Raw genomic sequence first — 5,000 nt, 5'->3', positions numbered from 1 at the left:
TCCCGGAGCAGGAACGCCCAGTTCAAGCGACTTTCTTACTATTTTTTTTGGGGTGGGGGAAAATCCACGGAGGAAAAAAGGGGGGAAGGGGCGCGCGTGGGGTAGGGGAAGGGGTTTGGGATCAATCCAGGCCGGGAGAAAAAATCCACGCTGAGGATCGACAACTTTTGGGATCGAGTTGGGAAAACGGGCGCGCGCGCGTGGATAGGATACGTGAGTTTCAGAGGCGGAGGGGGGGTGAGGAGGAGGAGGAGGAGGAGGAAGAGGAGGAGGAAAGGGCTTCGGGGGGAGAAACTCCCCCACAACCTCCATCTCTTCTACACCCGGTCGGGAAAAGGGAGGATCGCGGTAGTTTCTCCCAACGGAGAGGAAGAAAGGAAGGAACGAAAAGGAGGGAGGGGGAAGGAGTTGGGACGCTCACCTCCGACCCCTCCCCTAACTGATCCTGGGGGGAGGGAGGAGGAGGAGGAGGAAAGGACTTTGGGGAGACCCCCACTCCGTCTCTTCCACACGGTCGGGAAAAGTGAGGATCGCGGTAGTTTCTCCCAACGGAGAGGAAGAAAGGAAGGAACGAAAAGGAGGGAGGGGGAAGGAGTTGGGACGCTCACCTCCGACCCCTCCCCTAACTGATCCTGGGGAGGGAGGAGGAGGAGGAGGAAAGGACTTTGGGGAGACCCCCACTCCGTCTCTTCCACACCCGGTCGGGAAAAGTGAGGATCGCGGTAGTTTCTCCCAACGGAGAGGAAGAAAGGAAGGAACGAAAAGGAGGGAGGGGAAGGAGTTGGGACGCTCACCTCCGACCCCTCCCCTAACTGATCCTGGGGGAGGGAGGAGGAGGAGGAGGAAAGGACTTTGGGGAGACCCCCCAACTCCGTCTCTTCCACACCCGGTCGGGAAAAGTGAGGATCGCGGTAGTTTCTCCCAACGGAGAGGAAGAAAGGAAGGAACGAAAAGAGGAAAGAGGAGGAGGGAGGGGAAGGAGTTGGGACGCTCACCTCCGACCCCTCCCCTAACTGATCCTTGGGGGGGTTGGGGGTGCAGAAGGAGGAAAGGACTTTGGGGAGACCCCCCCACCCCACTCCGTCTCTTCCAACGGCGAGGAAGAAAGGAAGGAAGCAGAACAACAAAAGACGAGAGGAGACGCTCACTTCCAACCGCCCCAACTTATCCTTGGCGGAGGGGAGGGGAGGGAAGTTTGGGGAAGAGGTGGGGGAGGGTTGTCTTTAGAGGGAGGGGAGGGGGGTCCCACACAGCCCCCCATGAGACAAAGGCCTCCCCGGGTCTCCTGCAACTTCTTGTTTTGGTTTGCTCGCTTTTGCAAAACCTGTTGAAATGGCGCGGACAAAAGGAGGCTCGGAGTAGCGGCGGAGTTGAGGGGGGGTCGGGCCCTCCTCCTCCTCTTCCTCCTCCCTACAAACACGCGCAGACCCGGGGTGGGTTAGAGGAAGTAGGGGAGCTTCCACACACACACACACACACACAGCCCTCTCCCTCCCCGAAGTGGATCCGGGGTGAGGATTCTCGCCTCCCTGAAAGTTTGACCAACAAAAAGAAGGGGAGAGGAGGAAGAGGAGGAGGAGGGGAAGAGCAGGGGCGGGGCCCCTCCTCCGGCCCCCACCGAAAGGAGGGGACCGTCCCAGGTATCCCCTCCCCCAAAATCCTTGCCCCCCCCCGCCCCCTCCCCTTGCCCGCTTTCCCGCGGGCGCGCTCTTTTTCTCTCTCTTTTCTTTTTTCCTTGCTTCGTCTTCGAAAGTCCATTCAATACCCGGAGAAAAGTTAGAGGCCAAGGAGAAGTTCGAGCAGTTTCAAACGAAGGAAGGAACCAAAGAGGGGGAAAAAGGGGGTTCTGCTTGGGGAAACCCCTCCCCCAAAAAGGACCCCCTCCCCTTTCTTAGCCCCGCAGGAGGGGGAACCCCAAAGCCCCCAAAAGGCACCGAAGCTCGACCCCCCCTCCCCTCGGTTTGCAAGCCAAGAAAGGAGGAAGGGGGTTGCTTTTTTTTTTAAAGGGACAACGCGCCTCCCGCGCCCCCAAATTGGGAGGGGCTCGTTCCCCCACAGGTGTCAGAAAGCCCCCTCCTCAGATGAGAGGACGGGGCGCCCCCTGGTGGGGGAGGCGGGGGAAGAAGTAGGGGCTCAGCTCGGGTGGGAAGTGGGGGGGGTCGTGGGGGAGGGGAAGTCCCCATTGAGAGGTTTTTGGGGGGGGCTGGGAGGAGAGGGGAGGGGGAGGAGGGGGGGTCCCCATCTCGGGGACACACACACACATACCCTAAGCCTAAACTGGGCTTGGAAGGGGTCTTGGAGGTCATCTAGACCAACCCCCTTCTCGGAATAACGGAATAACAGGGGTTGGAAGGGACTTTGGAGGTCATCTAGTCCAACCCCCCTTGCTTAGAATAACAGCGGTTGGAAGGGGTCTTGGTGGTCATCTAGTCCACCACCACTCCACTTAGAATAGCAGGGGTTGGAAGGGACCTTGGAGGTCATCTAGACCAACCCCCTGCCTGGAATAACAGAATAACAGGAGTTGGAAGTGACTTCGGAGGTCATCTAGACCAACCCCCCCCTGCTTGGAATAACAGGACTTGGAAGGGGTCTTGGAGGTCATCTAGTCCACCACCCCCCACTTAGACTAAAAGGGGTTGGAAGGGGCCTTGGAGGTCATCTAGTCCAACCCCCTCCTGAGAATAACAAAATAACAGGGGTCGGAAGGGACTTTGGAGGTCATCTAGTCCAACCCCCTGCTGAGAATAACAGAATAACAGGGGTCGGAAGGGACTTTGGAGGTCATCTAGTCCAACCCCTGCTCAGAATAACAGAATAACAGGGGTCGGAAGGGACCTTGAAGGTCATCTAGTCCAACCCCTGCTCAGAATAACAGAATAACAGGGGTCGGAAGGGACTTTGGAGGTCATCTAGTCCAACCCCCTGCTGAGAATAACAGAATAACAGGGGTCGGAAGGGACCTTGGAGGTCATCTAGTCCGACCCACTCCAGCTTAGAATACCAGGAGTTGGAAGGACCTTGAAGGTCATCTAGCGCGCATGCTCTGGGGGGTGAGTGGGCGACTGGGGTGGGGGAAGCGGGTCGAGAGAACGTCAAGAAGCCCCTCCTTGGCCCGCATCTCTTTTGGGGAGGGCGGGGCGGGGGCGGGGCAAAGGGGGTTTAAAAAAATAAAAGAAAAAAAAAACCTGCTTGATTTCATTCCGACGACTCCGGGATCCGGGGTGGGTGGGTGGGGGAACCAGCCCCACGGAGGACCCCGCCACCAGCCTCCCTCCCTCCGTCCCTCCCTCCCTCCAAGCGTCTAGGGGGAGGTGGGGGGGCTTTCTTTCCCTTGCGTTCCCACGACCCGCTAAACCCGCGAGTTGGATTCAAGACGCGTGCGCGTCACGGAGTGGGTTACAGGTCCACCGGGGAGGGAGGAGCCCTGGCTAAGGGGGTGGGAGGGGGTTGGCCGTGAGAATCCGACCTGGGGAGTGGGGGAGGGAGTGGGGGAGGGCGAGCGAGGGTTGACCTGGGCGAGGCTGTGTTCTCACGGCTTCCTGCCTGGCTCCGGCCGTCCTGGGGAAGCCGCCCGGCCCTTTTCCGCCCCGGGGGAGGAGAGCCGGAAAAGCAGCCCGGGTGGGCAGAGGGAAGCGACATCATCGGGATAAACAGGCGTGGGGAAGGGGGTCCTGGGAGGTCATCTAGTCTGACCCCCACCCCCGCTCGGAATAACAGAATAACGTGGGGGTTGGTAGGGACCTTGGGGGGGTCATGTAGTCCGACCCTCTGCTCGGAATAACAGGGGTTGGAAGGGACCTTGGAGGTCATCTAGTCCAGCCCCCTGCTCAGAATAACAGGGGTTGAAAGGGACATTGGAGATCATCTAGTCCAACCCCCTGCTCGGAATAACAGAATAACAGGGGTTGGAAGGTACCTTGGAGGCCATCTAGATAAAAAACCCCTGCTTAGAATAACAGGGGTTGGAAGGGGTCTTGGAGGTCATCTAGTCCAACCCCCTGCTTGGAATAACAGGGGTTGGAAGGGGCCTTGGTGGTCATCTAGCCCAACCCCCTGCTTAGAATAACAGAATAGCGGGGGTTGGAAGGGACCTTGGCGGGGTCATCTAGTCCAACCCCCTGCTCGGAATAACAGGGGTTGGAAGGGACCTTGGAGGTCATCTAGACCAACCCCCTGCTCAGAATAACAGAGGTTGGAAGAGGCCTTGGAGCTCATCTAGTCCAACCCCCTGATCGGAATAACAGAACAACAGGGTTTGGAAGGGAGATTGGACGTCATCTAGGCCAACCCCCGTGCTTGGAATAACAGGGGTTGACGAGGCCTTGGAGGTCATCTAGACCAACCCACTGCCCAGAATAACAGAATAACAGGAATTGGAAGGGACTTTGGAGATCATCTAGATCAAACCCCCCTCTTAGAATAACAGGAGTTGGAAAGGGGCTTGGAGGTCATCTAGTCCAACCCTCTGCCCAGAATAAGAGAATAACAGGGGTCGGAAGGGACCTTGGAGGTCATTTAGTCCAACCCCCTTTTTTTGCTTTTATTTTTTCCCCCCTCTCTTTTTTTTTCTTTCTTTACTCTCATTTGTGTATGTGTTGTTGGTTGGTTTTAATTGTAAAATTAATCAAATTTATTTCAAAAAAAAAAAAAAAAGAAGAACAGGAGTTGGAAGGAACCCCGAAGGTCATCTAGACCAACCCCCCGCTCCAATATGAGCCTCTACCTAGCCTCGAACTCACAGCCTCCTGATGGGGAGGGGAGACCTCCACCTCTTGGCCACTGCAGCTTGGCTAAAGAGGCAGGTGGGGGCCCCCCCCAAAATCCGACGGGGCTCACCTGCCAAGGTAGAACGATACCTTCACCTGTTGCACACCTGGGCAGGATCAGAGGAGGGGGGAAAACAGCTGGGAGAGGGGAGGGAGGGGGCTTCTCAGGTTGGATTGGAGGTAATAGGACTGGGAGCAAAGACCCTCCCTTGCCTTAGGCGCAGGACTTGA

The 5,000-nt window shown here is 57.4% G+C and overlaps 1 protein-coding gene across 1 annotated transcript in view; it reads right to left on the bottom strand.

Annotated features, from left to right (window-relative positions):
• EPHB4 (EPH receptor B4) overlaps positions 1 to 16 on the bottom strand; it is a 66,214-nt gene extending 66,198 nt beyond the window's left edge. The window contains 1 exon segment of the mRNA XM_087919004.1: positions 1 to 16. This exon segment is cut by the window's left edge and continues 106 nt beyond it. The gene's annotated coding sequence lies outside the window, so the exon portion shown is untranslated.
• Positions 17 to 5,000: the final 4,984 nt, after the last annotated feature.

Source organism: Pseudonaja textilis, unplaced genomic scaffold (assembly GCF_049901715.1).
Source record: "Pseudonaja textilis isolate UNSWEBS1 unplaced genomic scaffold, rPseTex1.2 PTEXSCF23, whole genome shotgun sequence".
NCBI lineage: Eukaryota > Metazoa > Chordata > Lepidosauria > Squamata > Elapidae > Pseudonaja > Pseudonaja textilis.
This window is presented reverse-complemented; position numbering and strand designations above follow the sequence as displayed.